This window comes from Adiantum capillus-veneris, chromosome 22 (genome assembly GCF_014529385.1).
Source record: "Adiantum capillus-veneris isolate H3 chromosome 22, ASM1452938v2, whole genome shotgun sequence".
In the NCBI taxonomy this organism is placed as follows: Eukaryota; Viridiplantae; Streptophyta; class Polypodiopsida; order Polypodiales; family Pteridaceae; genus Adiantum; species Adiantum capillus-veneris.
In genome coordinates this window covers 83,366,689-83,390,007 of record NC_140952.1, presented here as the reverse complement: position 1 = coordinate 83,390,007, position 23,319 = coordinate 83,366,689, and positions in this window count along the sequence as shown.

Genomic DNA, 23,319 nt, shown 5'->3' with positions numbered 1-23,319 from the left:
TATAAAATGGGTATCATTGTCAGTCACAATTTCAAAGGGACAACCAAATCATGTAATAATGTGCTCAAAGAGAAACTTAGCTATTGTCCTGGTATCTGACTTGCGTGTTGCCTTAGCTTCTTCCCACTTTGTCACATAGTCAATGGCAATACTAATGTATTGAGATTGAGTGTTATGGGCTTTGGGACTAATTGGAATTACAAAGTCTAAGCTCCATTTTTCAAATGGTTGAGTCATTTTAATAGGATGTAAGGGCTTCTTATCCTTCTACTGTGTGGTTTTGTAATGTTGGCATTCGTCACACCCTTTTGCAAAAATTGATGCATCCTTAAATAAAGTGGGCCACCAATACTGATTGTAACACCTTTCTAATAGTTAGTTCTCTTGAAAAATACCCTCCTGCTATGCCTATATGTGCTTCTTGCAACTTACAGATACTCATCCTCACGAGAGAGTTCCAACAAGTAGACAAAAAGGTTCACATTCCTTGATTAGCTTCCGAGCTATATCCTTACAAAGCTCCTTCTTGGGCGGAAATCCATTAACTAAGAAGTTTACAATCTTCTCACTCCACTCGAGCATGGTCTCGACTAGGAATAGGGAAGTATCAGACAATTCATCATCAATTCTAGTAGGGGCTTCACCATTGATTATGCAAGATAAATGATTAGTCATGACATGTCTTCTATTAGGTCTCACCACAATAATGAAATCAAACTCAGAAAGAATCAATAACCATCGTGTAATTTTTCCCATGGAGAATGGTTTGTTCACCAGATACAACAACGCTTGATGATCCACATAAAAAAAACTTGTTAGCAAGAAAATAATAGCAAAATTTTTTTACTGCATAAATCATAGCTAAACCTTCTCACTATATAGTGGTGTAGTTTCTTTCAGCATCATTCAATTGGTGACTGATAAAGCCAATGGGGTAGTTCAATCTATGCTCTCCTGGTTGAGTTAGAACACACCCAATAGCAAAGTTTGATGCATCAATATGCACATGGAAGATAACATCCCTGTTAGGCACCCTGAAAATCCGGGAGCACTTGCAAGGGATTTCTTCAATAGTTCATAGGCCCTGTCACACTCTTCGGCCCATTTAAATTCAATGAGAAGCTTGTATAAGGGACAAGCTATATTTGGAAAAAATAGACTAAACCGCCAATAATAACCGCCATGACCCATGAATCTTTGAACTCCCTTATAGTTGGTGCATGGTGGCAATTCTAAAATTACTTTAATTTTGCTTTTAGCAGTGGAGATACCATTCTTGGACACTATATACCCTAAAATAACTCCATGCTTGACCCACAATTGGCAATTGAAAGGGTTCAATGAGATACGATATAGCCTACACTTTTCAAACACCTTTGTAGACATGATAGATGTTCTTTCCAAGAAGAATAAACACAAAGGTCATCTAAAAAATCTTCACAAAATTCCCTTAAATCTTTTCTAAAAGTAGTGTTTATTAATCTTTGAAATGTAGTAGGGTGTTAACCCTCACGGCTCACGGACACCCTATCACCTACGACGGACGTCGTAACCTACGGCGGACATTGTATTATTTATTTCGTAGAGTCAGGTATCGGGCTTGTCGGTCCAATAGGAAAAGGGTAAGAGTGATCGCCGATGAGAGGCGCACTCTAACTGGAACATTCAAGGGATTAGTTGGCTAAGCATGGGCGCCCAAGTGTGAATGGGGCGAGCTCATATAAAAGTCAACTAAACCTAAAATTCTCTTATTCTCTCATTTGTGCAATTCAAGAAGAGTGCTCTTGCTCCATCTCCTTCTCTATCTCCTTGTGTACTAGTGTGTGTGTGTGTGTACTTGATAGAGAGAGAGAGAGAGAGAGAGAGAGAGAGAGAGAGAGAGAGAGAGAGAGAGAGAGAGAGAGAGTGGGTGTGATCGAGCATTGCGGTGGCACGACGGCGGTGAAGCGGTTGAGCGCGACGTAGCGGCGTCTCCTTCTTCTTCGCGGCGAGGAATCCTTCACGGCAGGAGCATAGAGCAGTGAGTGACACACCATTGCCCTCTTTTGAGCTTACTAGTTAAGCTAGTTGTGTGCTTGGAGCCGTCTGTGGCTCGCACATAGTGTTAGGCAAGTCCCTTACTTTGACAGTGCGGCAAGGAGCGCACATTTTTGGCGCCGCTGCCGGGGAATCGCCCTACACTAAGCCCAAGAGGCACTTTGTACTTCTTCTATGAGTTGTTTGTAGTAGGAAAGAAGAGGAATGAGTTATTTTTCTGCAAGTTGTTAATTTCTGTATTGTCTGCAAGTTCTGTGATTTCTGCATAATGTTGTGTTTTCTGTTTGCACACAGTCTTTGCACAATTAGTAGTCGTTAGCTTGTTCGCTGTGAATGAGTAAGTAGGTAGACAGTTAGCAATTTCTGTTTGCACACAGTCTATACACAGTTTTCTGTTAAGGTTTGCCTGCACACAGTCTTTGCATAGTAAGGTAGTGAGAGAGGAAGTAGGTGGACAGTTAGCTCACTGTCAATAAGTAGTTAGCAGCACTGTTAGTAAGTAGATAAGGTAGTGAGCTGTGAGCTGTTGACAGAGAGATTAGGTAGGTGTTGACAGTGTGTGTGGCCAAGAAAGGGTCACCTAAGCCGCGCGCGGTCGTCGCCTTTAAAAAAAAAAAGAAAAAAAAGAATTTTTTTTTGTAAAAAATCCAAAAATATTTAAGCATGAGTGACTGGGGGGCTACACTAAAATTTTGATCGGGATCGTTTCCCCAAGCCCAAGCCCAAGCCCAAGCCCAAGCCCAAGCCTCAGTCCACAGTCTTATGATATATACTAGACTCACTCTTATATATATACCCTACCCCCTCAAGAGGGAATGAGAGCATGTGGGGCAAGTCCTCCACTCTCCTCCCTTCTCTTCCCACTTGCACCCTTAGACTTTCTAATTTGAGTTTAGTTCCCTACTAGAAATTGACGGTTTTAGGGATTCCGAGGGCATAAAGTGACCAAACGGAGGGCTGTAAAGCACGGCACGTTCCTCTAACCGAGACGCTCGTTAGCTATCATACGTTCTATTCTATAGCTGGTTCAGAAAAAAAAGGACAAAAACAAATAAAAAATAAAAAATAAAGAAAAGACTTGGGTTGCAAAACACCCAAAAATACTAGGTGAGCAACCTTCACGGGCACTCACTGACAACTTCTAGGGGATCAAAGTCATATGAACCTACGCTCTGGAAGAGTGTTAGAGCATGTGCATATTGGTAGTGCCTCCATTTACGCGGGCACCCATTATTCCTCCACCCTAGGTTCTGGACCTTCGGCCGGGACTCAAGGTAGCACGACCCAAGATCCTCATATCGCGTCTAGTGATTCTTCCTCTGACTACGAAGTCATGGAGGGGTATCCTACACCAAACCCTGATATTTCAAGTCAAGACATGCATGCCATGGGCCCACGGCCCGGGTCCAGCGTGTTTAGCCGCTTAAAAGAGACCCTTAGTAGAGCTACTCGCTCCGAACATGCGGTTAATGAAATAAATGAAGGGAGTGGGGAAGTAAATTCGTCATTCATGCCTAAAATAGACCCTATGCTTCTTGAGAGTGTGCATGTGAATGTTCCATCCACTGCACCTCCTGATCCTTTAGGACTATCTCCCTCTGAGGTTCTACTACTCGATGGTAGGAGTCTTGCCGAAGTACAAGAGATCGAACGCTATATGCAAGCAACAAGGGAGAGGGAAATTGAGAACCTACGAAGGCTAGAACAAAGTCGAGCCCTGAAAGCAAAGGCTCCTATGACAACAATCATGCTAGTCGAGAAACCGAGTGCTCCCAAGGTAGCTGTCACGGAGGGGCAAGCGATGGGGAGCAATAATGCTTCCACTTCGAGGGAAACCTCCAGCACGCCATGCCTAGATGGGATATTCCTAAACAAAAATTGAGAGTATGACCTACAAGCAGAAGCTTTAACGGATCGGTACACAGAACACACCTATCATGTGGGTTGGTTAGATGTTCTACAATCCACATCGGGTGCTACTAGCATAGATGAGCAACAACAGAAAGTCTGTGATGTCCTCCATAGGATTGTCGAGTTAGAAAGACACAACACAGGGATCAACATGCCTTCAACAGGCCTAATGAGATTCTTGGATACGGGAAAGGCCAACCAACCAACCCTATCACAAATGGAGACTCCCTCAGTGAGGCCCATTGATCGTCCATATGTTGTTTCGCCAGGAGCCTCAGTACAATCTGAGCCTACAAGTGGCAGCTTTACCTTCCCAGATCTAGCTCATCTTTCTCTTAATGACACTACGGCTACCATGCATATCCCAGTGGTGAGCATGGCAAGGAGTACACCATGGAGTTCATTTGTTAATACTGCGCCGATGCCTAGTAGCACAGTGCCCCCAACTATACCTACATGTATGTATCAATCATGTGCACCTCTTGTACCTCAGCCTCACGTAGCTCCTACACCTCCGATTATTCCAAGAGCTTACAATCCACAATGGCATTATCCAAGCTCTTATACAAGGGGAGCCATGCCATTTAATAATAACATGCCATATTAGGCACCCCCTATGCCTAGGGCAATGCCTGTAAAGTTTGGACCACCGTCTGGTACACCACCATACGAAATATGGGACCCAAGAGCCGCGCGTATGCCAAGGCCAAGGCCAAATCCCATCTCACATGTGGTTCCAGGAGCACATACACCCATTATACCTGCTCAAATAGGAGATTTGGTAGCATTTGCTCAAAACTATCGGTCGCTCTATTGCTGAAAACATGCGTAGTGCACCTGATAGAGAGCCTAGGAGCAAGGCAGTTCAAGTAGCTAAGCTCACACAAAAATTCAGTGGAGACGGAGATGCTAGATTGCAGGAGAAAGAGTGTCTGTGGAGCCGAAGTCTAGTAGCTCGCAAGCGTCAGGGCATGAGCCAATGAAGATAAAGCCAATCGTGAAAGAGCAAACGATATCTGAGATGACTTTGGTAGATCTCACCAAGGCCATCCAAGAAAGCCTTAGGGGTAATTGTGCTCCACAAAACACTCATATGTATCCAAGAAGGGAGCAACAATGGTGCTCAATTTGCTTGGGCCCACATACTACGAGTGAATGCCCTACTTTCAGAGTAAAGTTTAACGGGACTTGTAACGCGTGTGGTAGGTATGGCCATCAAGCGAAGGATTGCCTAATGCTTAAACGCATCATGGAAAATAGACCGCCTATAGCTTGGGCAGACTCACCTCGAGTTCCTGCATTGATGCCTACCCCACCCATGGAGCAACAGTTGCCATTACAGCACATGGTCCCTAGAACCCAAAATGTGGTCCAAACCACACCGTTGCCACCTCCAGTGCTAGGACCGCAACCCCCTCATCCAAGAGTTACACCTATGAACCAAATAGGTTGCAAGTCATCTAGTACTTATGTAGATTGCGAAGAGGACATAGACTCTAGTATCACCTATGGAGTCGACATGCTTGAGGAGTGTCCTATGTACTATATGGAAGACCATTGGGGACAAGTAAAACCTGTATATCAAGTAGCTGCTCTTGCGGTGATAGCCGTTTTTCGGCTCTTTGTAATTGCCACAGTGAGTTACCTCACCCTACAAAAATCACCCAAACACTGTGGCTATCCCTACCATTTCACTGTACATAGGCGTGCGTGAGTCACGGGACTTTTCCCATATCTCCTTACTGAAATAAAAAACCCTCAATTAGCTAGTCATTGGGCTAGTTGAGCCAAAAAAATAAAAAATATAAAAAATATAAGTATATTATGGCCCATGCGTATGTAAATATTTCTTTGTATATAGGGCCTAAATAAAATATTTTTTCATAATTATTTTGGTATTTATTTAAATATTTCTACCTAGGTGTGTGTTATTTATGCTCTGTACATTGCCTCACCATTACCACAATTTTTCTTACCATTTTTCATACTCTTTATTCCATATAGAAATATTTTCATGTAAGCTTCTCTTGTATTTGGTGTAACTCCACCCCAACAAAAAATCCAAAAAAACTAGTTTTATTTATGTGTATATTTTTTCACTATTGTGATTTTTCCCTTCCTACATCTATTTTGTTTTTTTTCTAAAAAATTAGAACACCAAAAATATTTATCTTTTTATGGTAGCCTCATAATGAAAGAGATTTCTTTTGACCCCTTTATATTTTTTCCACTTATATTATTTATATTTGACATGTACATATTTTTTAGACCCCTCAATATTTGATTTTCTTAGTTGTACTATTCACTTATATCATGATCTCAACAATATATTCAATTATAGACCTACCAAATAAGGTCAAGGATAGGTGGCATGCATACATGCACTATGGAGGGCTCACTCTTGGAGGTATTCAAAAGAATCTTCGAAAGAAGGACCCCACAAGGACCTTGTGCAGTGGAAAAAAACGGTTGTTTTTGCTGAATTTTTAAAGTTCACTTGCTCTCCGAATTTGAAAAGGTGATACAAACAAAAGTTGTAGCTCGTGGGCTGAACTTCTGCCTCAAGTTTTTTCATATTTTTTTGAGCTACGAGCTGTGAGCTATGATTTTATTAGTGGACCCCAGTTTTCCCATGCTATGCAGCCACACTCTCTCTTCCACTTTATCATTTTCCTCTTTCACACACACTTCTCCACTCATCATCCCCACCTCTCTCACCACTCCTCTCTGCACCCTACTCACCTTCTCCTCAACCTTGAAGAATAAGAGAAACCATGGTGAACTCATACCTCCCACACACAATTCCATTCCAAAATTGACCACCTAGTCTCATTTTTCCTCCTCCAATTTACCCATATCTATCAAAAAAACCACAAAATTCAGCCTCTTCTCTTAAAAGACAGCATCATGGTGGTTGATTACTCAGATTCAATTACCTTGTCTCTCAAGGAAGGTCAAGAGTGAAGAAAAAATGTACCGTCAAAGCTAGTGGACCGTCAACAAGCGTCAAAATTGGCCCTACTCAAGACACTTGGAGCATCAACCTTGTAAGAAATCCACCTTTTCTTACCTCTTAAGAGTTTTTCTTCCTTATTTATATCCTACATGGATACTCCCATTGTAAATATCCAATTCCATTTGTAAATTAATACTAACTCTACTAACACTAACCCACTATGAAAAGTCATATCACCTCCATTTCTCTCCTCTCTCTTTCCCCACCAACTTCTTGATAATTCCAAGCAAAAGAAATTAGATAAATTGCTGAAAATCTAACCCAACCATGGTTAGAGGAGTAACCCTAGCCTTCAAAATTGCTATAAAAGGAGGGTGTAGCTAGCACAAAAGGGGGCGCCATAAGCAAGAGCACTATGCTATAGCTTGAGAAGCCAAGCTCAACCTCTCTAGAAGGAGCTCTTGAGTGGAAGCTCATTGTCTTATGCATGTGCATGTGTTGTAATAGGGGATTAGCAAGGGAACTCTATGCCATTGTAAGAGAGAGAGTGATCATTCAATTGAGAGTAGGAAATCTATCATTTCTCCTACTAGTGTAAGCCCAACATTTGCTGAATCAAGGAGGGTGGATTTGGACTAAGCTTGGATACTTTGTCTCCCTTCCAACGTGAAGTAATGGACAACAATGATGTGTAAGTGTCTTGGTGTTTTTTGTTAAGTTCTTGATAGCTTGTCTCTGGTGTTGTCATCAATCTAGCCATAAATCCCACATACTGTAAGAGGGCAACAGGGTGGAGAGGACTCCCCTGGCTTTAAGACAGTGATTGGGGTGGCTTTTCTTGTGATGTGTTGTGGTGAAATTTACGCAAGCTATGTTGAACAAATACTAATCTCACTTTGATTTGTCATGACAGATTTGTAAGAAGGTATTAATGCAACAAGCACCCCCTCCCCCTTTCTCTCTCTTTCTTAAATATATAGTTGTGTTTGCTTGATCATTGCCGATACGTTTCAAAGCAGCCCGAGCACTATCTCTCTCCCTCTCTCTCTCTCTCTCTCTCTCTCTCTCTCTCTCTCTCTCTCTCTCTCTCTCGTGTTTTAGTGTGTGAGAGTGTTCCATTGGTGTTAGGGTTAGTGTAAATTCCTTGCTTGTTTGTGGGTTGCTCTAATGATTCTCCTCTTTTGCGTCCTAATTCGCTCTTAAACTAGGTGGTGCCCCTTGTGTAGTTGGGATTTGGCTGTTGGTTTGTTGTTTTGGTTTGTGTTGTGTTGTGCTCCAGCCCCATTGAGCAGCATGGGAGCCTTGAAGGGTGTCTAGAGGTTGCTCTTCTTGTTGCCCGCCCCGGACCCCTTCAAATTGGTGCCCCCACTGAGGACGGCTTGTGTATTTTTGTGTAGAATCAACCTTTAGCATAGTGAAGTAGTTTGCATGAATCACGAAAATTTGTATGATCCCTTCATTCCCATTGCAAGGCAAAAGGTACACATAATTGTTAGTACTAAGTTGCAATTTCAACGTGTCATTCGTAGAATTTTAGGTCTTCTTAGGTTGGCCGAGATAAACGCTTCAGTAAATCCTTTTATTTTGCCTCTCATTAGGTACGACCTTAGTTTGGACGTCTATATTTTTGTTTTGTTTTAAGCATTAGGTCATGCATAGACCATGGATAATGGCCCAGGAATAGAGGTTTCCCCTTCCATTTCACTCCACACATTAGAATAAACATTGCAATTAGTAGGAAAATCCATTTTCAACAACGTATGGTGTTCATGTTTGGTGCCCAAAGAGTAGGAGAAATTCTCGCATCACCAAACCCTGTCATCCTACCTCTTATTGATTATCATAGGTCGTTTGATGTGAATATCTTTATTTTGTTGTAGAATAGATTGCAAGCTAGAAAACATTATTGTGTAAATCTTTTTAAGAAAGAAAAACAAAAACGGGTGTCACTTTGAAATCAATTCAATGGAAAGCCAACGCCAAATGTCTGGGTATCCTCTTTTCTTTGGAGAGCCTGGAGATGATGCAGAATTATTTTTAGCGAATTTCAAGATGTCTTGCCGTATCAAGAGGATAATAACTGATCAAGAACGTGTAGAAATGTTTGAGGTGGTCCTTAGGAAAGATGCTAGCACTTGGTTTGACTCTTTGCCTGAGGAAGTTAAGGGGAATTACACAGAAGTTTTGAATCGTTTCAAGAAATACTTCTTTGATCCCCAAAACACTCAAAAACTATGGCAAGACATTGTTTCTCATAAGCAAAAAGACTTAGATGACTACTACTTGTACAAGCAAGAGTTTCTACGTCTTTGGGCTCTATGGATACGAAATGTTGCTAACCCTGGTGATGGTGCAGAATTTTTAAAGAAGGAGAGGTTCATAGCCGGACTCTTTCCTGACCTTAATGTAAAAGTTGAGGCGGGTGCACCTACTACTTTTGATGCAGCTGAAACTAGGGCTGCTGAGAAGTATAGGAAACTCAAGTGCTTAAGGGGAGAGGTTCCAATAGAAGGTCTTAGACCCAAAGGTAAGTCACAAGCATCAACATCTAGGGAGCTTCCTGAGGTAACGGCTAAAGTGATTGAGAAGTTAAATGAATCTTTAAGCAGTTTGTCAATTCACCTTGCACAAGCTGTAGGTCCAAAGGGACAAGCAAAGAAGTCTGAAGAGCGAGATCCACGACCTAGGAGAGTCTTGCAATGTTGGAATTGCGGAGAGTCTGGACATGGGATGTATAATTGTCCTTGGCCCCATGGGGAGCCAGGGAGACCTAACTTGAATTACTCAGTGATGAATGCAGGTGAAGGAACTGGTCAACAACCAAGGCTTCTACAAAGACCAAATGGACCAAGACCACCTCCACAAGGGGTAGAAGGAGTTCCACCTTTGCCAGATCCAAATGTGCATGTGGTAGAGGTGACAAACTCAAATGAGGTTGACATGGAAGCAAATGGCATTAAGCGTGGCCGAGGAAAAGGTAAAGAGAAAGAGGGTGTCCCATCACAGAGTGACCATGGACAAGGCAAGAAGGCAAAGGAGACCAAGGAAGCTAAGAGGACTCGACGTCGTATCAATCTCCAAGACTTCCCTCTTGGACATGGTATGGCTCCATACAACCTGTTGGAAGACATGCGAGGTAAGGGTCTTGATATCTCATGGCCTCAGTTTCTTGTATTATGCCCACAAGTTAGGAGGGATTTAACAAAGGCAGTTAGCACTAGGAGAAAGGTAAAAGAGAGTTTTCCTGTTGTAAAAATTGCACGTGCTGAAATGAACGAGGATATTACACCTGTGCTAGATTGTTACATAAAAGGAAGATTGGTTAGGAAAGGTCTAGTGGATGGGGGTGCACAAATTTGCATCATGACAGAAGGGCTCATGCAAAGACTAGGCATGCACATCCATGAGACACCTGAAATCAAAGTGAAAATGGCAAACAATAGCAAGGCTAGGTGCGTAGGCATTTGTAAAAATGTTTTTGTGGAGGCCTTTGGCATTAAGAAGGCAGTGGATTTTTATGTTATGTCGACCAAGGGAAGTGGTTATCCATTTATCCTAGGAAGACCATGGCTAATGAAAATGCGAGCTTTGCAGGATTGGGAGAGTGGGAAATTAATTTGCAGGAATGACAATCATAAGAAGGTTGTCTTTGACATGAAGGAGCAACGCCAAGAGGAGCTCCATGAAGAATCATCTCAAAGTGAGACGGAAGAAGGTTGGACCGATAGCACTTCAGAAGAAGAAAGTAGCAGCAGCATTATTGAAGAGGAGTCTTCCATTGAAGTCATGGGGGTAAGGTTTAAGCCAAGTAACCAAGAGACCTCTTGTCAAGGCTTGGAGGAGGTAGGTCCTCAAGAGAACGAAGGTGTTCAAGATGAAGGGATGCTGGAAGGTATGCTATCAACAACACTTACAAAGGATGAAAGAGAGGAGTTCAAATGTGTGCTAAGGAAGTTTCCTAGGCTTTTCGCTAAAGACTACACCGACGTGCGTGGAGTAGATGTTGTTCAACACAAGATTGAGTTAAAGCCTGAGGCCACACCTAAAGCTCAGAAGCTACGAAGGCTAGGAGTTATAAAGGAGCAGGCTCTACTCAAGGAGGTAAGAAAGCTTCTAGCAGTAGGTTTCATTTATCCAGTGGAGAATTCAGAGTGGGTCTCTCTTGTTGTTGTCACTCCTAAGAAAAACGGAAAGTGGAGGGTGTGTGTGGATTACCGTCCACTCAATGAGGCAACAAAAAGAGATCACTTTCCCCTCCCATTTCAGGATGAGATACTAAATGAGGTAGCTGGTCATGAGAAGTACACTGTGTGTGATGGCTACTCAGGCTACTTTCAAATAGGTATCGCATTGGAAGATCAATTGAAAACAACCTTTATCACTCCTTGGGGTTGTTATGCTTTTAGAGTCATGCCATTTGGTCTGACAAATGCTCCTGCAACATTCCAACGTTTCATGAACATGGTGTTTCAAGCATTTTTTGGAAAGTCAATTAGGGTGTTCATTGATGATTTCTGCATTTATAGCTCAAAATCATTGCATCTACAAAGGGTAGAAGAAGGATTAAAGAAGCTCTACGACATGGGAGGTCAACTCAACCCCGACAAGTGCCACATAGGTGAGGATGAAGTGATCTTGCTCGGTCACAAGGTTTCCTATAAAGGCATTGAGGTGGATCCTTCAAAGGCAAAGGCTCTTATTGAGCTCCCATCACCGAAGAGTCTTAAGGAGGTCATCTCTTTCATTCAGAAGGTGAAGTACATGTCACGCTTCATTCACTTAGCCTCGGAGTTGCTTCATCCTTTGCAAAAGTTGACACAACAAGTAGAATTTGCATGGTCTGATGAGCTTGAAGAGTACTTTTGTAACATTAAAGTCATTTTGTCAGAGCTACCAACACTCATGCCTCCATGTTGGGAGTACACATTCTTTGCTAGCTCTAGTGTTGGGAAGGAAACAATTGGTGTAGTTTTATTACAACAAGATCCCCACAGTACCAGGATGCGACCCATCTACTTTTCTAGTAGGGTCATGAATGCTTTGGAGAGAGGCTACACGGAGGCAGAACTCATGATGCTTTCTCTCATGTTTGCGATAAGGAAGTTTAGATCCTACTTGCTCCCAAAACCTTTTGTAATTCTCACCGCAGAGAATTTGTTCCCTTGGGTGTCATCTCAAATGAATCTTAGTACTAGGATCTCAAAGTGGATTATGGAGTTGCAAGAGTTTCAATACTCTTTCAAGGTAGAAGATAGTGTGCGTGCACAATTGGCAGGGATTCTCACTTATAGGGTGCATGAAAAGGAGATTAAGGTGCCTGAAGTAAAGACCCTACCATTACCACCACCAAAAAGTATTCCTAATGCTTTTAGCTTGTTCTTTGATGGAGCTTTTCGTCGAGCCACAGGAAAAGCAGGGGGAGGGCTAGTGTTGCTCAACCCAAGTGGAGAGGTGGTCATGAAAGAGAAGTTCAATCTACCAAGTTCAGCTAGCAACAATGAAGCAGAATACGACACACTAATTCATGGTTTGAAGATGTGCATTGGCCAAGGGATACAACGCCTCATGGTAAAGGGAGATGCACTTCTCATTGTTAAACAGATTTTAGGCATTTGGGCATGCAAGAATGAAAGCTTACGGACAAAAGTTCATGCCATTCGTAGATTGTTTAATCCATTTGAAGAAGTGCAACTATATCATATTCCTAGGAAACAGAATGAAGATGCCGATTTACTTGCACAGCAAGTAGTTACATGTGTTGAGAAAGAAGTGCAGGTCATCATGGTGGCAGCAACTGTCAAGCAACCGAGATACCAGGGATTGGAGTCATTGACTCCCATTATTAGCTACATTTTGGAGGGCGAGTTTCCACAAGACTTCACGAAGGCTCAGAAGAGGAGACTCATGAAGAAGGCAAGCGCATATCTCTTCCTAGAAGGCTCCCTCTATCAAAGAGGGAGGGATCAAGTATGCAGAAGAGTACCAACTATTGAGGAAATTCCAGCCATTCTAAAAGGTTTGCATGAAGAAGCATGTGGTGGTCATTTTGCCCAAGAATTAACAGTGAAGAAGATTTTGCGTGCGGGGTATGTTTGGCCAAGTCTGCATGTGGATGTCCAACATTGGTGTAAAAGTTGTCACAATTGTCAGGTAAATGGGAATAGAAGATTGGTTTATGGTCCAAGGCAAATCGTGCTTGCAAATGGACCCTTTGAAAAGTGGGGCATTGATGCTATGGGTCCTCTGCCTAGGACAAAAAATGGTAAACTCTACATTCTAGTGGCTGTAGACTATATGACTAGGTGGGTGGAAGCACAAAGTGTGGCAAAGGTAAATGAGAGGACAGTGAGCAAATTCGTCTACGCTCACATTTGTTGTAGATTTGGCACACCTTTGGAGATTGTTTCTGATAATGGTCCAGGGTTTAGAAAGGGATTGCTCACAGAAGTCTGTGAAGAACTTCACATTCTACATCGTCACAGTACACCCTACTATTCCCAATCAAATGGTTTGGTAGAAAAAGATAATGGTGTCATTGCAGGCATCATTAGAAAGATGGTGAAAAACAAGACAAAGTTGTGGGATGACTTCTTGGATGGTGCCTTGTGGGCGTATCGAACCACATATAGGGAAGCCACGGAGTTCACACCATTTCACTTGGTCTATGGTCAAGAGGCTTTACAGCCAATTGAGCTAAACATTCCAACAATGCGACTTCATGGCAAATCAGCACAAGATGATCAAGAAGCATGGATGGATCGACTTCTTACCTTATCTGAGCTTGAGTGGAAAAGAGAAGCAGCATACGAGGGCTATAAGAGGAAAGCCACACAGACAAAGGAGAAGCTTGACAAGAAACTGAAGGACAAAGGCATCAATGAAGGAGATCTTGTGCTAAGGTATGACAATCGACTCGATAATCGTTTTGATGCCAAATTTGAAACAAGATGGCAAGGGCCATACATAGTCAAGAAGGCTTTCAATTCAAGTTACTATCAGCTTATGGACTTGAATGGTAAAGAGCACTCCACGAAAGTAAACGGGTATCGCTTGAAGTCCTATTTGAGTCGCCTTCTACCAAAGGATCTACCAAAGATCTGTCAAAAGGCCACTGTCTCATGTAAGTATTGTTACATGAAGCATGAGTGTAACTCTAGCCAAAATTCTAAGGGGCCAAACAATAAAAATCTCGTCAAGGACTCTGAAGCACTCTCTTTGGAAAAGATGCTCTATGATGGTACATGAATATACCATCATCCAGGGGGAGGGCTAATGATAGCCGTTTTTCGGCTCTTTGTAATTGCCACAGTGAGTTACCTCACCCTACCAAAATCACCCAAACACTGTGGCTATCCCTACCATTTCACTGTACATAGGCGTGCGTGAGTCACGAGACTTTTCCCATATCTCCTTACTGAAATAAAAAACCCTCAATTAGCTAGTCATTGGGCTAATTGAGCCAAAAAAATAAAAAATATAAGTATATTATGGCCCATGCGTATGTAAATATTTCTTTGTATATAGGGCCTAAATAAAATATTTTTTCATAATTATTTTAATATTTATTTAAATATTTCTACCTAGGTGTGTGTTATTTATGCTCTGTACATTGCCTCACCATTACCACAATTTTTCTTACCATTTTTCATACTCTTTATTCCATATAGAAATATTTTCATGTAAGCTTCTCTTATATTTGGTGTAACTCCACCCCAACAAAAAATCCAAAAAAACTAGTTTTATTTATGTGTATATTTTTTCACTATTGTGATTTTTCCCTTCCTACATCTATTTTGTTTTTTTTCTAAAAAATTAGAACACCAAAAATATTTATCTTTTTATGGTAGCCTCATAATGAGAGAGATTTCTTTTGACCCCTTTATATTTTTTCCACTTATATTATTTATATTTGACATGTACATATTTTTTAGACCCCTCAATATTTGATTTTCTTAGTTGTACTATTCACTTATATCATGATCTCAACAATATATTCAATTATAGACCTACCAAATAAGGTCAAGGGTAGGTGACATGCATACATGCACTATGGAGGGCTCACTCTTGGAGGTATTCAAAAGAATCTTCCAAAGAAGGACCCCACAAGGACCTTGTGCAGTGGAAAAAAACGGTTGTTTTTGCTGAATTTTTAAAGTTCACTTGCTCTCTGAATTTGAAAAGGTGATACAAACAAAAGTTGTAGCTCGTGGGCTGAACTTCTGCCTCAAAGTTTTTCATATTTTTTTGAGCTACGAGCTGTGAGCTATGATTTTATTAGTGGACCCCAGTTTTCCCATGCTATGCAGCCACACTCTCTCTTCCACTTTATCATTTTCCTCTTTCACACACACTTCTCCACTCATCATCCCCACCTCTCTCACCACTCCTCTCTGCACCCTACTCACCTTCTCCTCAACCTTGAAGAATAAGAGAAACCATGGTGAACTCATACCTCCCACACACAATTCCATTCCAAAATTGACCACCTAGTCTCATTTTTCCTCCTCCAATTTACCCATATCTATCAAAAAAACCACAAAATTCAGCCTCTTCTCTTAAAAGACAGCATCATGGTGGTTGATTACTCAGATTCAATTACCTTGTCTCTCAAGGAAGGTCAAGAGTGAAGAAAAAATGTACCGTCAAAGCTAGTGGACCGTCAACAAGCGTCAAAATTGGCCCTACTCAAGACACTTGGAGCATCAACCTTGTAAGAAATCCACCTTTTCTTACCTCTTAAGAGTTTTTCTTCCTTATTTGTATCCTACATGGATACTCCCATTGTAAATATCCAATTCCATTTGTAAATTAATACTAACTCTACTAACACTAACCCACTATGAAAAGTCATATCACCTCCATTTCTCTCCTCTCTCTTTCCCCACCAACTTCTTGATAATTCCAAGCAAAAGAAATTAGATAAATTGCTGAAAATCTAACCCAACCATGGTTAGAGGAGTAACCCTAGCCTTCAAAATTGCTATAAAAGGAGGGTGTAGCTAGCACAAAAGGGGGCGCCATAAGCAAGAGCACTATGCTATAGCTTGAGAAGCCAAGCTCAACCTCTCTAGAAGGAGCTCTTGAGTGGAAGCTCATTGTCTTATGCATGTGCATGTGTTGTAATAGGGGATTAGCAAGGGAACTCTATGCCATTGTAAGAGAGAGAGTGATCATTCAATTGAGAGTAGGAAATCTATCATTTCTCCTACTAGTGTAAGCCCAACATTTGCTGAATCAAGGAGGGTGGATTTGGACTAAGCTTGGATACTTTGTCTCCCTTCCAACGTGAAGTAATGGACAACAATGATGTGTAAGTGTCTTGGTGTTTTTTGTTAAGTTCTTGATAGCTTGTCTCTGGTGTTGTCATCAATCTAGCCATAAATCCCACATACTTTAAGAGGGCGACAGGGTGGAGAGGACTCCCCTGGCTTTAAGACAGTGATTGGGGTGGCTTTTCTTGTGATGTGTTGTGGTGAAATTTAGGCAAGCTATGTTGAACAAATACTAATCTCACTTTGATTTGTCATGACAGATTTGTAAGAAGGTATTAATGCAACAAGCACCCCCTCCCCCTTTCTCTCTCTTTCTTAAATATATAGTTGTGTTTGCTTGATCATTGCCGACACGTTTCAAAGCAGCCCGAGCACTATCTCTCTCCCTCTCTTTCTCTCTCTCTCTCTCTCTCTCTCTCTTGTTTTAGTGTGTGAGAGTGTTCCATTGGTGTTAGGGTTAGTGTAAATTCCTTGCTTGTTTGTGGGTTGCTCTAACGATTCTCCTCTTTTGCGTTCTAGTTCGCTCTTAAACTAGGTGGTGTCCGTTGTGTAGTTGGGATTTGGCTGTGGGTTTGTTGTTTTTGTTTGTGTTGTGTTGTGCTCCAGCCCCATTGAGCAGCACGAGAGCCTTGAAGGGTGTCTAGAGGTTGCTCTTCTTGTTGGCCGCCCCGGACCGCTTCTGCGGCAAGAGGCCAAAATATCAACTACACTACTAAGAGACCACCTCTTCAATGCTATGAGTGTGGAGGTCCACATCGAGTAGCTGAGTGCCCCATTAGAATGCAAAAGAATGCTGCACTAATGCAAACAAGTCAAGGGAGTGCATTGGCAATGCCAATACTCACTTGTAATCGTTGTGGCATAGATCATTTGATCGCACAGTGTTCTAACAATCCAAACGCACCGAAAATCACACCATTGAACTTAATAGAGATTGTTGATGGGACACCACCAACTATAAACATAGTACCAGTAAACGCACTCACACGATCGATGCTCCAAAAACAAAATTATATTCTTGAGAAAAGAGACACGGCATCAATTGCCCAATCTCAAAAAAAGAAGAAAGAGATCGCAAAAAGCAGCGAAGTCAAACCCCAGCTCAAAGACCAACATAGGGACTGGTGATGACCCCGTATATATGAATGATGCTTAAGAAGATTCTGATTCAGGTGAAACCATGGAGACCAAAACGACCACTAACATAGAAACCAACAAGGAAGATCTTCATGAGCCACAATGGCAAGGATCCAAAAAGAAGATAGGAACTTACCCAAACCCTACAGAGGAGATTGAGCGAGTCAAGCATTTAAGGAGTTTGGTAGAAGATACCCAAAGGGATCTAGAACCAGCACCTAGGAAGATCCAGATTACAGACACCGTGTTCCCTACACAACAACAACCTCACCAAGTCCATAGACCCTTGGACATACCTAGTGTCATCCAAGAAGAAAGTGACTTAAAGTCATGGGAAAGTGGGCGTACTCACTTCTTGATGGAAAGAATGTTTACAGAGGGACTATCTGATTCTATCGAAGAAATGGAGATCCCATCTTCCCCACGTCAAGGGACTCAAGGCCAAAAGGTGCCGTTAAACATTACCAAATTGATGGATTTCATGTCTTCAGAAGTTAGAACCACCATCATGTCCAAACTATATAAAGACCTCGAGCTAGTCTCAGCTCTTTGAGCCTTCCTCAATGGAGAACTAAAGTTTGGGCTACCACAATTTGCACAGGTGGATGGAGTCGGGGAGATGCCAATAGAGGAGGAACACATAGATCCACAACCCAACCTAGATGAGAACCTTGTTATAGAAATACCTGTTAACAAGTTGGGACAATACTTTGAGGGTGATGAATCTAATGTGACTATACCAATCACTACTAAGGGACTAACTGTGAAGGGAATCCTTGATGGTGGCGCTGGGGTTAGCATTGTGACTAAAAATTGCTGGGAAACTATGGGAAGACCTCACCTTGCGACCACAACCATAGTAGTGAAGATGGCCAATGGGTCTATTGTTAAACCTATTGGGATTGTAGAAGATCTCAAGATCAAGGTCTTTGGACATAAAATAAGAGTTACCTTCATTGTTATGGATTTCTCCAAGCACACTATGGCATCGGAGATGATCTTAGGACGTTCTTTCATGAGGGAAGCAAAAAAGGTGCATGACTGGTCTAAAAACCATGTCTACTTGCAGTTCCAAGATTTTGTCATTCGAGTGGATCTTGTAACTGGTCGAGTACATCCCCTAGGAAACAGGTTTATATTGATCATACATCTGACACCACAGTTCACTCGGCCCCATTGCAGTATTGTTACACGTGTAAAGCGGACACTGATGTTGGGGAAGATTCTCCTTATATGGATGTACTACCTGGGATGACTGAGACGGAGATTGTGGATTGGGTCCACCTAGCAACAACCATAGACACTTGGGGAAACAGGGGGGCGACCTGGGTAACACCTGAGGGGGATGAAATTCCCGTACCCTTAAATATGCTACAAGCCATGCATATAGCTTCTGTCAAGACTCATCCTAATGTAACAAAAAGAACATACAAGTGGGTCCCTAAAGCTTCTTTAGAGACCATAGCTAGTGCTAAAAAACAAAAGCCTTGTAAGAAACGTCCCACTCGCTCCAACAAAAGTAAGAAAATGTTGCGATGGATACCTAAACGACTATTGGAAGGCCAAGGCTACTATCAAGGAAATGATCAAATCTGGGTGCCAAAACGTAAATTGTGTTCTTACCTATCACCTGACCCATGTGAACTGAATCCCGTAGCTCCAAAACGAATCAACAATTGCGGAAAGGAAAAAATCACGGAATGCTACACACCCGCTCCAGAGCTAGTTTGGGTACCGAAGAAAGAACGATTTGCTCCACCTAGCTCAAGAAGAGGGGAGTCCCATGAAGCTTCTAGCTCCTCATGTAATGCATCCATAGAAGTAAAAGCTTCTCCACAACCTCCACCTACAATAGTGGACCTCCATGAAGCTACAGAAGAATCCACACCTCCCAGTGTTCAAGAATCACCCGATGAACCACTTCAAGTTCGATCCTGGGAGAGTTCCTTACCACCCTTGCAACTCGACGAGGCACCTAAGGTAATAGAAAAATACTGGCAAAAATCCTCACCTATTACCAACTGGAACGATTGGTTTCAAAGGGTGATGAGCTCATTTCAAACGGTATGATCTACCCAAGGAAGGGGGGAGATGCTGACAGACATCATTCACTCACTCCCCTTTCAACCTTGTTTCCCTGACCTCTCAATCTCCCAATCTTAGGGAATGTATATATATAGCCTTATACTCACAAAAATAAAAATAAAAAATAAAGAGCAAGATTTTAGCAAACAAGTATGCACAATAAAAGTCAAAACATTGACTCAGACCTACACATTCGCATACAATGAAACAGAAACCTATGCCATAAAACACCTTTGATCCTCATCACTACAGTGATGGAGGGTAGGTAGGATTAGTACGATAGGAGTGTTTCTGTTTTAGAGTTGAGTGATTAGCAAAGTTCCTTTTTCCCACTGATGTGCCTCCTAGAGGTATTCTTTGTGTTTCTTAGTGTGTACAGGAACGTGTTGCTGTGGTTAGGATTTGGACCTTCATGGAATCTTTCTCTCATCCACTTTAAATCAAGCGCGACCATCAACACAAACAGGTGTTTCTTGTCCATTAGCATTGCCCCTTATCTTTTTTGCATCCATGTTTGTCTGCTTTAATTGTGATTGGTAGCATAATATTCAATGCATTTGCTTAGTATCAAAAATTTAATTCAATGTAATCTTTTGTCATAATCACTTGTCTAGGTTTAAAACTCAAGCAGTCCGACTAAGCTAAATTGACCAAGCTAGGTGTTAGAAATCTTCTCTTAATACCATGGGGAATGCCTTCCTAATAAGCAATGGTTACTTAGGTTCTTAATCCGATTTAGGCAGCATTGTGTGAAATGTACGAGGGCTTTCTAGTGGGCTTGACCCTATTGACCTTTAGCTTAAGTATTATAAAGGGAGTTTACTAGTGTGATGAGCCTGGGGAGGTGTATCAGAGTTATATGACCCCCCAAAGCTACAAAATTAAAATGACGAAAACAAACAAAACAAAAAAATTCAAAGTGCCACAATGTAAAATTTTAAGCTGGAAGAGAAATCCCTGCTTAAATTGGTACTACACTCACATGTATCGCCTATGGTACTAGAGCCCTAGAGGTTCCCAGTGTGGGCGCTTTTCCTTGAAAAGCAAAAAACCCAAGGCATACAAAATAAGCACACACATCAAAATTGAATCACTGTGAAAAGACTTTGGGGGGTCAAAGTAAAGGTAATCAGTCAGGCGATGATTTCATGAGAAATTCCTTTTATCGTAGCTTAACTACAAGGTCTTCTAGGTATAGCCTCTAGTCAGCCCTCGAACATGAAATACTTGGCTCTCGCGATTAAACAACTTAATTGACCAGAGAAAATTAAGAAGCTTACCCATGGTATTAATAGTCGATCTTTAGTGCCTTTCGACCGTTAAATTAACGACCCCAGACTTGTTTAATTTTTTACCTTTACATCTGTTTATGCATTTGATTATATTGCAATTTAATGTTTATTGCTGACAAATGGTTTAAATTTTTGTTACCAATCAATTTGTCTGCCTAAAATTGCATATGCTTTTTAATCGCTTATGAGAATGCATTTACTGTGCCAATGGTGTTTGATTTTGCAGTGACTGAAGAAGGCTAAGGACATTCATCTCAAATTCTCTTCCACTTCGAGGAACAAGCTTCAACTCAATAGCTTCCGAGGAAGGAATCTACATCAGGAAGGGGGGCATGTTAACCCTCACGGCTCACGGACACCCTATCACCTACGACGGACGTTGTAACCTACGGCGGACATTGTATTATTTATTTGGTAGAGTCAGGTACCGGGCTTGTCGGTCCAATAGAAAAAGGGTAAGAGTGATCGCCGATGACAGGCGCACTCTAACTGGAACATTCAAGGGATTAGTTGGCTAAGCATGGGCACCCAAGTGTGAATGGGGCGAGCTCATATAAAAGTCAACTAAACCTAAAATTCTCTTATTCTCTCATTTGTGCAATGCAAGAAGAGTGCTCTTGCTCCATCTCCTTCTCCATCTCCTTGTGTACTAGTGTGTGTGTGTGTGTGTACTTGAGAGAGAGAGAGTGTGTGGGTGTGATCGAGCATTGCGGCGGCACGACGGCAGTGAAGCGGTTGAGCGCAACGTAGCGGCGTCTCCTTCTTCTTCGCGGCAAGGAATCCTCCACGGCAGGAGCATAGAGCGGTGAGTGACACACCATTGCCCTCTTTTGAGCTTACTAGTTAAGCTAGTTGTGTGCTTGGAGCCGTTTGTGGCTCGCACACAGTGTTAGGTAAGTCCCTTGCTTCGAGAGTGCGGCAAGGAGCGCACATAGGGACATTGGTTAAGCAAAAATCCATCACACAAAATGTGAGCACCCCAAATTTTGTTATGAAGGTAATTTCAACTTGGTCCTCTAGTGCAATCGTAGTTTGATTGTAACCCAAGTACCCATCTAGAAAGCTATATGCCTCTTTGTCAGCTACCCTTTCAAGCACATGTTCCAAATAGGGTAATGTATAATGGTCTCTCCTAGTGGTTGCATTAACCTTTTTGAGGTCCACACACACTCTGACCTTCCCATTCTTTTTTGGCACGATGACTATGGGAGATACCCATTTTGAGTGCTCAATAGGGTATATGAATCCATATTTGTTAAGCTTTTTGAGCTCTTCCTGAACAATCTTTGCATACTTAGGATTCATTGGATAGGGTCTTTATTGGACTAGATTAGCAGTGCTAATCATTGGAATTGTATGTTGCATTACGGAGGGTAGAATGTCCTTCATATCGTGATATGTCCAAAAAAATATTTCCTTGAATTCCTTGAGGATATCCCTAAGTATAGATTCCTTGGTCTCCTTTAGGTCTTGGGCAATGAAGACAGGTTTGGACTCCTCACTTGGTCAGCTAACTCTATATCCTTAACTATCATCAAACCATCATAGACTCCATTACTTCCCTCAATAGGTGTTCTTTGGGCCTTTGTTTACACAACCTCACACTCCCTTATGGTGTAAGATTTGAAATGCTCAGGTGTAGGGTGTAAGTCGGTGGGATCTTGTTGGATTCATAGAATGTGATTTTACTTCCGCTTCCTTTTTTTGTTGAGCTGACTTTCAGTTTGACGTCTCCTCACAGTACAACTTAACTTTGGCTTCTATGTGATCTCTAATTGTGCAATGTCAAGGGCTTGTGGACTACACCACATGACCCTCTAAAGGTATTCGCCCCAATTATCTACCAACTTTCGATGAGCATCACATGCCCCCACATAATTGAGCCAATCTGTAGTGGATTTAATTTCATTCATTCAAGCACGCACATTTGCTTGATATCGTTGCCTCTTAAATATTATATTCCTCTTGTCTAATTTTTGATTACGAGTTGTCTCTAGTGCATAATCATTGGATGAATTGCTACACGTGTCCTCTTTTCTCCAAGCTAGATTGTCATATAGGCTACTACTGGGCTCCGAATGGTTTGTTTTTATGTTTGTGCCAATGTTCAATTCAGATTCTCCATCAAGCTCATAGTCAATTTCAACTGATGATTCAGACTCCAAATTGTATGGGCTATAGTCTTCAGAGACACTACAACATCTATGAAGCCTACATCTTGTATGTCATCAAAAGATATAGGCATTGCTGCTATCATATTTAAAGGTATGAGCTATGGCACTTCGTTCCCCTTAGGTGTTACCCAGGTCATCCCTCTATTTCCCTAGGTGTCCATGGTTTGTGCTAGGTGGACACAATCAGCCATCTTGGTAAAACATCCATATAAGGGGAATTTTCCCCAACATCAGTGTCCTGTTGACATGTGTAAAAATACTGCAATGGGCCTGAGTGAATTGTGGTGTCATATCTATGGTCAATTATAAATCTGTTTCCTAGAGGATGCGCTCGATCGGTTACAAAAATCTACTCGAATGACAAAGTCTTAGATGTGGTTTTTTGACCATTTATGCACCATTTGTACTTCCCTTATGAAAGTACGCCCTAATATCATCTCATATGCCATAGAATG